The sequence below is a fragment of the Coenobita brevimanus genome, chromosome 6 (assembly GCF_032717465.1).
Source record: "Coenobita brevimanus isolate Jiangsu-jjx chromosome 6, ASM3271746v2, whole genome shotgun sequence".
Lineage (NCBI taxonomy): Eukaryota > Metazoa > Arthropoda > Malacostraca > Decapoda > Coenobitidae > Coenobita > Coenobita brevimanus.
The window spans coordinates 12,107,674-12,121,316 of record NC_136959.1 but is presented as its reverse complement, the minus strand read 5'-3'; positions in this window follow the sequence as shown (position 1 = coordinate 12,121,316).

Below are 13,643 nucleotides of genomic sequence, written 5' to 3'. Positions count from 1 at the left end.
GGAGTTTATTCCAGTAATTTGCAATGGAAAAAGTGGAGAAGTTAGATTAGCCTTCTTTTCTTGCAGCTTCATGCCATTGCTTAAAGTTGTGGTCTCAATATTAATTGTAAAAAGATTGTTTGATTCGATATTTCTAATGCCGCTTGGTATCTCAAAACATTCAATTAGTTGACCGCTGACTCTTCGTTTTCTAAGAGAGAATAAATTCAGTTCCTTAAGCCTCTCGAGATATGATTTATTCCTCAGGGAAGAGATTAACTTGGAAGCCCTGTTTTGTACAGCTTGAAGTTTTTCAGTATCTTTTACCATACATGGTGCCCAAAAGTTAGCCCCATATTCTAAGTGTGGCCTAACTATGCTTTTATACAGAGGGATCACAATATCTTTCTTCTTATAGGTAAAGTGCTTTCTGATGAATTCTCAGGCGTTGTTGACTTTATTTGCGGCAAGGACACACTGGTTTGAAATTTCGAGGTTATCTGAAATTATTGTTCCTAAATTTTTAACTTGTGAGGATTTGCTAATCATTTGACCTTGCATGTCGTAATCATACTTTTTCGGTTTTTGTCCTACATTGCAGTTCCTGGCATTCACATACAATGAAGGGCATTTGCTATTTTTCTGACCATTAAGCAATTCTGTGGATGTCATGTTGAAGGCTAATTCTTTCCTCGTCAGTTAACACAGTATTGCCAGTTTTTGTATTATCCTCGAATTTGGAAATTAAATTGTTTAGTCCAGTATCGATGTCGTTAATATATACAGTATTATGAATAAATCTGATTTCAACATTGATCCCCGAGGAACATCACTCGTCACTGGGGCTACCCAACCGCCTATGCATGTTTCCGTCGATTCCAGAAATTTTCTCTCTCTCATTAATTTCTTTTGTAGTACTTTGTCAAAGGCTTTCTGGAAACCTGAAAATATTATGTCAAGGGACCTGGTACTATCATTAATTGTAAAACGCTTATCACAATACTTCATCAGATTTGGTAGGCATTATCTCCGAGACCTAAAGCCATGCTGGCTGTTACTAATTACGTGATTAGATTCTAGGGAGAAAACTATCTAGTCTCTTATTGATGATTCGAGTTTTTTTCTCAAAACAGAGGTTAAGCTAAAATGCCTGTAGTTACCTGGTTGATCTCTACTGCCCTTTTTATATGTAGGAGTTACACTGGCTTAGCCTAGTCTCCAAATTTCCGGAACCGTTCCTTGCTAAAGATAATTATTTTTAAAAAATGTAAGAGGATCACATATTACACCTGCTGCATTTTTTAATATTCAAGAGTGAAAAATATCTGGACCAGGGGTTTTGTTACAATTTATTTTACTAAGTTTATCTTTGACATCATTACTGTTACTATACTTATTACTTAATACGTTGTGGTGTAACTGCCCTTGCTCTTCAGTGACTTCATTGACGTCTGTTGTGAAGACTGAACTGGAAAGTATATTTAAAGTGGAAGCAATTTCTTTATCGTCCCAGATAAGGTCACCCTCGTCGCTAATGAGTAGGCCAGTACCAGTCTTAACACGTTCACAGATGTTTACGTATCTATAAAAGCTCTTAGGAACCGATGGCTTGTTTTAACTCTGTTCATTATAAACTGCCGTTTAGCTGTTCTAACGAGCTTTTAAATTTTCCAACTAGTATCGTTATACTGGTTTGTGACATCTCTTGTGCGACGTTTAAGTAAAGCGTGAAGACTATTTTTGTCTTTAATTGCTATACCAGCATCTCCATTAAGCCAAGCTGGTTTGTTTTTCCATTTTTCCTGCCTTGATTTCATTGGTACATACTTGTTTTGAGCAGACAAGAATATATGCTTAAATTTTGCCCATACATCATTTACATCGTTACATCTTTCTAGCAATTCTGATGGTGAACTAAGGGCATTACAGAGGCCATGGAAATCTCCGTTTTTATATTCCGGTACCTTTGTTTTACTTTTATGCACATAACTGGAAGGTTCATGGTAAGCCTTATGAGATACAGTTTGTCATATCATCGTTTGTGGTAATGGCAAGATGTAAGATATTACCCTCTCTTGTCGGTTCTGTGACACCGTGATACAAAAAGTCATTCTCAATAAAATCCGTCATCCTTGTGTCATCATTACTTCTACCAGTGACTTTACTGCAAGTAATTATTGACAATTTAAAGTAGCCAGTCATCAATGTTTCGTTCCCATATAGAATTTCCTGCAAGATATTATATAACTATATTTTCCTCTACATTTTGACCTGGGCAACGATTGATACTGGCAGCATTTACATTCATAATTTTTAAATGTATTTTTAAACAAATAACTTCGGTGCCATTATTGCTTAAGGTAACGTCTCTGGGGCCAAACTCCAACACCATCTCCTAGACGTCCGTTATTTCCACATTTATAACGAAATTTATACGACTGTAGCTGATTTTCTGATGGTTAATTCTTGTTACCTCTATTAATATGCGTTTCTGTTGCTGTCATTGTATGGAATTCTTCATTAATCAGGAGCCACGCAAGTTCATTAAATTTATTTCAAAAAGTATTGAATGATATTACTATAATTGAATTTTGCTCTGCAGTTGGCTTTGACTGTGTGTCTATTCTGGATACATCATCTCCCTGGGAAGGGGGGAAGGGATTTAGTTTCCCTGGCCAAGTATGGCTGATGAATGGGGGGAAAATGGTGAGGGGATCTAGGTAAATGTGGTCTTGGTTATTATTGGCTTATAGAAGGGTGAGGTGAAGCATTAGTGTCACCTCCAGTGTCCTCGTGAACTTTGTTCATTGCTACGTTCAGTAATATACTCACTTCTGTTATTCTTTGTTGCATACGTGGATGCCATCATGTCGAAAGAGGTTTGGTTTGCCCACACATCTGTCCCAGGTGTCAATGAAAATGATGTTCTTTTTTTCCACATTTCTTTAATAGCTCCAGTAATTTCTACTACTATATTTTTACAAAAAGGGTTGGAATATAGTCTAGGTTGTATACTAATCACTATACATTTACTAGATTTAATTTTCATTACCTTAATGAGAAAGAAATATTTCATCAGGATTTCCCTAGTGACAACTTAACCTCCGTCATGGGCATCATTTGTAACTAATTCACAACAATATGTGTTTCTCTGATGACTGGTGTACTTTCGATATCTTTAGTGATTATGTCTACCTTACACCCAGGTACAGTCTTCAATGATCTTTTCTTCTCTTTGTTATTTGATGCAAAAGATGAGTCTTGATCCCTCAGGATAGAGTCGGTCACCACCAGCGTAATACTTTCCTTTCCACTAGCTGAATTTTATATCCTGGTGAAGCTTCTCTGGTTTATCTTTAATATATATACCAGATTTGTCCTTAACATGCTTAAATACAGTCTGACTGCCTGTACATTCTGCCCTGTCTTCAAGAGCGGAAAACCTGTTTGTCATAGGAATTCTGGGTATTTTCTTAGATTTACGTTTATTCGGAACAATCAGAAATATCTAGTCAACTGGGATAGTACTCACTGGATTTTCTTTCAGATTCAGCCTTAAGGTCTTCTTTCTCCTGCTTCAATCCTCTAGGGCATACTGATGACTTTTAATTACGCTTTCCTTACACTGAATATTTTAACTGGTCAGGCATATGAAGCACTTGGCATCTGGCCTACCGATTAAAAAAAAAATAAAACAATCACTGTAGAGTTTAATTCGAAAAGAGGGGAAAGAAACTCTTTTGGGAGGGATGTCGAAGATTTAATGAGTTACGGAAGAGACAAAAATAACTAAGTGAAATGACAAAAGTGAGACAAAGGAATGGGGGTTAGAATTAAGGGTATTATGTGTAAAATAGTATTAACTTCTCTTTGGATGTTGTACAGTGTGAGTTGACCTTGGCTGAGGTGGGAGGTTTGGAGAGTGGGCACATATTAAGGCTCAGGGAGAGGTGGTGACACAATACAGGTTAAAGAAAAGAAAACTGGGAGAGAGAGAGAGAGAGAGAGAGAGAGAGAGAGAGAGAGAGAGAGAGAGAGAGAGAGAGAGAGGGGGGGGGATCGAAGAAAAATATGTGAGAGGTGAATAACCGAGCACAAGATAATATATGGAAGGCAAAAGTTTATATATTACGCGTTGTATTTCCCAATTTAAGTTTTAGGCCCCATAGGAAAAGGTAAGGAAAGATGTGGAAAATATAAGACTAACGTTTAATAGTAAAAGTTAATCCAGATAGGTGTCAGTGAGATGTTGGTAACTGAGAGAGAGAGAGAGAGAGAGAGAGAGAGAGAGAGAGAGATGGTATCATGGTGAGACAGAGCCTGAGCTAGAAAGGTGTAGGAGTAAGCAAAAGAAATCAGAGGAATGGTGGGAGCTGGGATGAAGGTCGATGGAACAGCAGTGGAAGGTGTAGTGAGACGATGGAGATACTGAAGTGGGCTGTGAGGTGGGACAGCAGAATGATGACATAAATATGAGTACAATTGTATCTGGCTGTACCTTGCCCTATTAACTTCTATGCGCCATCGGTAACATTTTACGTCTATATTCACACCTGCAACATTTATACCCACAACTTCACATCAGGTGTTCACCTTCGTCACCCAATTCAAGAATACTTACACTACTTGCCGACCACTCCTGTACCCAGCCACATCTTCTCCAGTAATTATTTCCACTTTCCACTTCGTGTTCGCTCAATCTCACCAGGGCGAGTTTAAGTCACACATCACAACTCCACACTACAACATATCCTACATATTACATCACAGTCACACTTCACAGAACCACACTACAGTCACACCATACCGCACAACACAACACCTCACACCACGGCAGTCACATGACACCACACTGTACGAAAGCCACACCACAGCCATACCAACCAATAGGCACATCACTTTACACATCACACCACACCACTCCACATCACACAACACCAAACCACACCACAACACACCACGTGACAGCCACATCATACTACTGTACACCGCAACCATACCACATCATGCTACACCGCACCACACCTTACCATTCCACACCACACACCATCATAGGCACACCACAATACACCACCCACAGTACAATACACTACACTACACCACGGCACATCCACAGCCCCATCCCTACTCTTTGTGTCCTCAGGTCTAAGTTAATTGAAGCCGTACGGTCGTCCTTTTTTGTAGGAGGAATGTGACCAGCCTACCAATAAAGGGATCCTTTTCCCAGGACGGTCTCAGTCCCCTCCATAGCCTTACATAATCCTCTCACTGTCAGATAAGAGGCCGCAGAAACAAGGAGTATTAAAGCGTGATATAAGAAGAGAGTATGAGAGACTAAGGTAATGGAAAAGAAAAGTATGGGAGTTAGTGTGCATACGAAATGAGAGAGAGAGAGAGAGAGAGAGAGAGAGAGAGAGAGAGAGAGAGAGAGTTACTGAGGGAAAGAGGAAAGGAAGACTAGTACCGAGATGACAGATTAGCATTTTCCATACTTTGTCGTCTTTCAATATTATTTATGCAATCGAAAGACCATTTCAATAAGCTTAGTAGGGCTTTTCTAACTACAGGCAATAGACTTAGCTTTGGTCACCGGCATTGCTACTTGGAGATTTTCCTCTGTTCAATATAGTCTCCTAACAGCAACAAAATGATCACAGAATACGTCCGTGAATGTAGATTTTACTGTCCCGTAAGCAAAAGCACACAATTCTTTGGAAATACTAAGTGAAATCTTCAAATCTCTCTCTCTCTCTCTCTCTAATTATATATATATATATATTGTTACATAGCCTATGATTTCATCATCCTTTGTGTAATTTTAACGCACAGTATGCTGCATGTTTGATCACGAGCGTGTTCTGCCTCAGTTCCCCCCTTCTACCGTTATAGTAGAGTAAGTCGACATCTCTGTTATACTTTGCGGGATTGTCATCTCTTTGTCCCCATGGCTTCATTTGCGCGTCCTCATTACAAGTTGTATCAAGCTCTCCTGGCCTCTATATAATGAGCTCAGTCTCTGCATCATTGCCACTTAGATCTGCTCCTCATTTTGTTCACATCTCTGTCCTCCCCTGTACAGATATTATTATTGTGAGTGCTCAAGAAGTCTCCAACCATCTAGCAGCTGTGTGTAATTTGAGTATAACTGTTGTTGCATTTTTTCTTGTACTGTATAGCATAAGTTTAATTTGTAGGCCTAATGAGTTCTTTTTGTAATTTATGTAAAGTTTTACTATCAGCCATTTTTGATAATAGTTTGTATCTGTAATAATTTATCTGGCATTCACTGAGTATTATCTGGTATCTCATTTTATCAGGGCTGACTTAGATAAATTTATTCTTGCTAATTTCGTGTTAATAGAGGCTATTGCAGTTAACCATATATTTAACCTGTTTATTTGCCATTACATTATCTTTATGAGTCCTGAATGTTTTGTTGTTAGTTTGTGCATTAAACTTTAACTTGTAATTTTACCTAACTCTTTTGTTTTGAACCTGGAACTTTACGGGACAGTAGTGACTCTTCGTATTCTCACTTAAAGTGTACATTATCTTTCTCTGTTCCGTAACATAAATTTGGCGACCTCATATCAGGATATTCAGGATATTATCATAAGGATATTGTTTGATATTTTGTGACTGTGATATATTCATGATGGCTACTATTTCTACACTTGATGAAGCCAAAGATTTTTTGTCAAATGTGCAAACAGTGTGTGATATAGAAAACAGAACAAAGAATGAACTTAAGCTTGTTGCTCAACAATTGGGAATTGCAGTTCACTCTCATCATTCTAAAGATCAAATTGTTGGCATGATTAATAAAAGCTTGTTTAATGTAACTCCTCCAAATGAGCAAACGCAGATTGAATTAGCTAAGTTACAGCTAGCCCTGCAGGAGGCTCGTGTGAAGGAAGCTGAATTTCAAGCACGTGCTAAGGAGGCTGATGTTAAGGAGGCTGAGTTTCACGCACAAGTTGAACTTGCTAGGATTCAGGCAGACCATGAGTATCGCATGAAACAAGGTGGAACTGGATCATCTAGCTCTGATGATTTTGATGTGGCTAAAAATGTTAAACTTGTCCCTCCTTTTAATGAATCTGATTTAACTAAGTATTTTCAGTTGTTTGAGAGGGTAGCTACAGGTTTTAATTGGCCTAAGGAGCATTGGCCAGTACTCCTTCAAACTGTTCTCACCGGTAAAGCTCAAGTAACTTATGCATCTTTGCCTCAGGATCAATGTGATAATTATGATGTAGTTAAGAGCTTGATTCTTAAGGCCTATGAGCTTGTTCCTGAAGCCTATAGAGTAAAATTTAGGACAACTTTCAAGCAAGATAAGCAATCCCATGTTGAGTATGCAAAAATCAAAGAAGATCTGTTAGAGCAGTGGTTAAATTCTAAGAATGTGGATTCTGATTTTGGTAAATTTAAGCAGATGATTTTGCTGGAGGATTTCAAAAGGTGTATTAGTAAAGATGTAAGCCTATATCTTGATGAGAAAAGAATAGATAATTTGTCTGATGCTGCAGTTTTAGCTGATGAGTATGTTCTCACTCACAAGAGATATTCTAGAGAAAAAGGGAAAGCTGAGAGTAAGTACGTTGCCTCTACTCAGAGTACAGGTAACAGGAAAGAGAATAAGGATGATGTTTCTCAGGAAGTAAATACCAGCTTCACCTCTAGATTTCAGAAAAGTAAATGTACTTATTGTAGTAAGCTTGGTCATACTACGGAGAGATGTTTCAGGAGACAGCGTGATGTGAACAAAAAGGAGTCTTTAAATATTCAGTCAATTGGTCTAGTGTCCACTCTTGAGAGTTCCCAGAATTCTTTAACTGAGTTAACTGAACCTGCTTTGAGGGGTAACTTAAATTCTCATGATGGAGCTCCTCTTTTGAGCAGTAACGTGGGTGACACTCTCAAGAGTTCATGTGCTAATTTCCTGTCTGATGGTTTTGTCAGTCCTCTGGACAGTAATGACAAGAAATCAGTTCAAATATATCGTGATACAGGTGCTTGCCAATCCCTTATGCTGACCAGTGTTCTAGGCTCTAATGTTAATTCCTCTGATGAAACTGTAATCTTACAAGGTGTAGGGAATAATTACTTCTCTGTCCCTCTGTGCAGAGTGAATTTAGAGTCTGGTTTTGTTAATGGTTCTATTATGGTTGGGTTGGTTGAGACACTCCCAATGTCAGGTGTAACTTTCTTACTTGGAAATGATATTGGTGGAAGTCAAGTGTGTCCGGCTCCTCAGTTGTCTAGTGAGCCAGTGGCTGTGTCCCAGGATTGTGATGTCCCTGATGTGTTCCCTGCATGTGCTGTCACTAGGGCTAAGTCTAAAGTTACTGGTGATTTAGAGGATAATGATGATGATGATGTTATCCTAGCTGACACTTTTCTTGCTAATTTGGACCACTCACCAGATGAGGCAGTACCCCGTAGTGTTGATAATTTGTCTCGTCAAGAGTTGGTTGAGTTGCAGGTTGCTGACCCTGAGTTGAAAGGTCTAGCTAACTCTGCTTACAGTGAAGAAGAGTCAGCCGGTGCTTCTACTTGTTATTATGTAAAGTCAGGAGTACTTATGAGGAATTGGAGACCCCCAACAGCATCAGCCGACTGTGAATGGGAGGTTGTACATCAAGTTGTCATCCCTCGTGTTTGTAGGCAGGATATCATTAGAGTGGCTCATGATTCCAGTTTGGCAGGACACCTTGGAGTGAGGAAGACTGTGGCACGCATTTTGAAACACTTCTACTGGCCAGGTATCTTCAGGGATGTTTCCTGGTATTGTAAGTCTTGTCACACCTGTCAAGTTGTGGGGAAGTGTAATCAGACCGAAAAGGTTGCACCTCTAGTTCCCATTCCTCCTTTTGAGGCGCCTTTCACCCGTGTGTTGGTGGATATTGTGGGCCCTCTTCCTAAGACTTCTTCAGGATTTTCTTATGTGTTGACCATGATTGATATGGCTACTCGTTATCCTGAAGCCATTCCACTTAGAAACATCTCAGCAAAGAACGTGGTTAAGGAAATGCTAGGGTTCTTCACAAAGTTTGGTCTGCCCAAGGAGGTACAGTCAGACCGAGGAAGTAATTTCATGTCAAATGTTTTCAAGCAGTCTCTGAAAGAGTTGGGCATCACCCAGATCACGTCTTCAGCTTACCATCCCCAGACCCAAGGAGCGTTGGAGAGATATCATCAAACACTCAAATCGATGCTCAAGAAATACTGTTTGGAACATCAGAAAGACTGGGATAAAGGTCTTCCATTCGTTGTGTTTGCTGCAAGAGAATCTCCAAATGAATCACTGGGCTTCTCACCTTTTGAACTACTGTTTGGCCATGAAGTAAGAGGACCCCTTAAGCTACTCAAGGAATGCTGGCTGTCGGAGGAAGATGACGTCAACCTGCTGGAGTATGTGATGAAGTTCAAAGAACGGCTGTCCACTGCTTTACAGCTGGCGAGAGAGAATTTAGGAGCTGCTCAGGAGAAGATGAAGACTTGGTATAAGAAGTCCAGGTTACGCCACTTTCAGCCAGGAGATCAGGTTTTGATTCTGCTACCAGTTCATGGGCAACCTCTTCAAGCCAAGTTTAGTGGCCCTTATTTCGTGGAGAAGAAACTCAGTGATGTCAGCTATGTCATCGCCACACCAGATCGTAGAAAGAGCAAGCAACTATGTCACATCAACATGCTAAAGTTATATCACAAGCGGGATGAAAATAATCCAGTCTGCACTGTAGCTGTTCCACCCGAGTCTGCAAGTGAAGCTCTCCCATGCAGTATGAGCCTGAGTGATAGTTTGGGGAAGAATCCTGATATCATGAATGATCTCCAGACTAAGCTTTCTCATCTACCACCCAAGGAAAGGCAGGAGTTTTCGGCATTACTGCAGGAGTACCCGCAAGTGTTCCGTGCCACTCCAGGAAGAACCACTGTGTTGATGCATGATGTCGATGTTGGAGACGCAAAGCCAATTAAATTGCCTCCTTACCGTGTGAACCCAGTGAAAGTTCCTCTCATCCAGAAGGAGCTTGGCTACCTGTTGGACCACAAGATGATTGAGCCCTGTCAGAGCGAGTGGAGTTCTGTCACTCTAGTCCCTAAGCCAGGTGGGTCACAGAGGCTTTGCATCGACTACAGACGTGTTAATCAGATAACCAAAACAGACACTTACCCTCTCCCTCGTGTGGAAGATTGCAAAGACAAGATCGGAAAGGCTAGGTACATAAGTAAGTTTGATTTGTTAAAGGGATACTGGCAAGTACCTATGACTGAACGTGCTGGGGAGGTCTCATGTTTTGTAGCACTGGGAAGGACATTTGCATGTTCTGTAATGCCATGTACAGATTGTTTTAGAGTAATAAGAAATTTCCTTTGTAAATTTCTTTTTTCTTTGTGGGGAGGTGTTACATAGCCTATGATTTCATCATCCTTTGTGTAATTTTAACGCACAGTATGCTGCATGTTTGATCACGAGCGTGTTCTGCCTCAGTTCCCCCCTTCTACCGTTATAGTAGAGTAAGTCGACATCTCTGTTATACTTTGCGGGATTGTCATCTCTTTGTCCCCATGGCTTCATTTGCGCGTCCTCATTACAAGTTGTATCAAGCTCTCCTGGCCCCTATATAATGAGCTCAGTCTCTGCATCATTGCCACTTAGATCTGCTCCTCATTTTGTTCACATTTCTGTCCTCCCCTGTACAGATATTATTATTGTGAGTGCTCAAGAAGTCTCCAACCATCTAGCAGCTGTGTGTAATTTGAGTATAACTGTTGTTGCATTTTTTCTTGTACTGTATAGCATAAGTTTAATTTGTAGGCCTAATGAGTTCTTTTTGTAATTTATGTAAAGTTTTACTATCAGCCATTTTTGATAATAGTTTGTATCTGTAATAATTTATCTGGCATTCACTGAGTATTATCTGGTATCTCATTTTATCAGGGCTGACTTAGATAAATTTATTCTTGCTAATTTCGTGTTAATTGAGGCTATTGCAGTTAACCATATATTTAACCTGTTTATTTGCTATTACATTATCTTTATGAGTCCTGAATGTTTTGTTGTTAGTTTGTGCATTAAACTTTAACTTGTAATTTTACCTAACTCTTTTGTTTTGAACCTGGAACTTTACGGGACAGTAGTGACTCTTCGTATTCTCACTTAAAGTGTACATTATCTTTCTCTGTTCCGTATAAATATATATATATATATATATATATATATATATATATATATATATATATATATATATATATATATATATATATATATATGAATCTATCTGTCTATCTATCTCTCTATATCCATCCATCATCCAATCCTACATTGCCCCATGAGGAGCGTAGAAGCCCGGGGCTAGGCAAGTTGGGCCTGACATTTAAGATGAGAGTGACCAGCCTCACTCATCCCTGAGTGACATTACATGAGCAATCAACCCCAACCACCCCTTGGATATAAACCTTCACCGGCTCAATCCGATTGGAGCTCAATAATTACCCACTAAACCACCAGGCGCCAAAATTTGGTTATATGGTTACCACCCAGCTTAGTAAATGGTTTCCTGGTGTTCAGGAAACCATTTGGCTTGTCACTCAGTGTAGAGTCACCCACAGGCAGAAGGAAGAGGAACGAAAGAAGGAATGAAAGACAGAGGAGGGAGTGTAAAGTCACCCGTAGGCAGAAGGACAGGGAAAGAATGAAGGAAAGAAAGGCAGAAGAGGATGGAAGGAATGATGGATGAAGGATAGGACAGGGCAGACATCCGAGAGCTGCACTACATCGAGTGAGTGGATGGTGAGCGCCCCCACCTACCACATTATATATATATATATATATATATATATATATATATATATATATATATATATATATATATATATATATATATATGTATTTAGCGTATCATTGTCTTTTCTCTTTTCAGCATCCTCCTATTTGCTGTTTTCTTTACACTTATCTTGAGGATAAAACTATTTATAGTAATAGTTATAGAGAATATCACACGGAGCCTGTCTGAAAATGATTAATGTGACTCGAAATCACAGTATGATATGAGCTTATGTTTGTACTTCAGCAGTTTGGGGGCACTTCTATTAATTTCTATTTGTCCCATAGGTTTTTCTTTACTTTTTCGTGTTTGGTTTAGTATCACACACACACACACACACACACACACACACACACACACACACACACACACACATTGAAAACAATATCTGTTTTGCTATCGCTGCTGGTTATAACAAAACTAGATGCCCCCCAAGGGGGGAATCACACCAGCCACGGGCCAATACATATCTTGCATAGCAAGGAATATGACCTTGACCTTGGCCTACTTTCATCAATATCGAGCTCGTAGGAGATTTTCATCCCTGCTACACACCTGTAAAATTATGTGATGATATCTTGAGCGGTTGCCAAGTTATCGAGGTAACAGTTAAACAGACCTTGACCTACTTTCACCAATTTCGAACTCGTGGTCACTTTTTTCCCCTACTACGCACACCTGTAAACTTGTGTGATGATATCTTGAGCGGCTGAGAAGTTATCGTACTAACACACACACACACACGCCCGCGCGCGCACACACACACACACACACACACACACACACACACACACACACACACACACACACACACACACACACACACACACAGGTACCTATCTATCTCTCTATCTATCTCTTTCTCTCTCTCTCTGTCTATCTGTATCTATATCTATCTATCTATCTATCTATCTATATCTATCTATCTATCTATCTATCTATCTATCTATATATATATATATATATATATATATATATATATATATATATTAATCAAATGTGAAGAGAGGTAAAAGAGGTTTTGCATGAGAATGCTAAGGTTACTATTAAGAAAAAGGGAAAAGCGAGAAGGAAAAAGTGGATGTCAGTTGAAACATGGAATGCAATTCAGAAAAAGAAAGAGGCTAAGTTAAGAAGTGAAGAACAACATGCTGATGGCCAGGTAGTTGAAGTACTTAGAGCAAAGTACTGGAGTTTACATTCTGAAGTAAAAAGACTCATTAAACGTGATAAAGGAGGCTGTATGATGAAAAGGCAAAAGAGACAGAAATTAAGTAAAAATGACTGTCAGAGCACAAGAGCAGCGTATCAGGCCATAAAGGAGTTAACTGGGACTGAAAAGAGAAGGAAGGAAATACCTGTACGAGATAGAAATGGTAACTTGATGACTAAAGATTTGGATATAAATGGAAGATGGAAGGAGTATTTTGAATCTGTTCTAAAAAGACCAATCCCAGCTGAAAAGGACATTTTGCCAGCCGAGAGAGATTTGCAGATAGAAACAGAGGATGCAACCTTGGAAGAGGTAACAAAATCTATAAAGGAGTTAAAGAATTTTAAGGCCCCAGGAGAGGATGGAATATTCCTGAAATGCTTAAGGTGGAAAATGATGAGCTGATGAATGTGCATTGATCTTTCTAATGTGGCTTGGGATAATGGTGGAATTCCAGAAGAGTGGAAAAATGGAGTGAATATAGAAATACCAAAAAGGGGGGATTTAAGAGTGTGTGGAAATTGGAGGAGGATAACTTTGACACCTGAAGTTGCAAAAGTCTTTTCCAAAATCTTGTCGAACAGAATAGAGCCAGTAATTGATAAAAATTTTAAGAG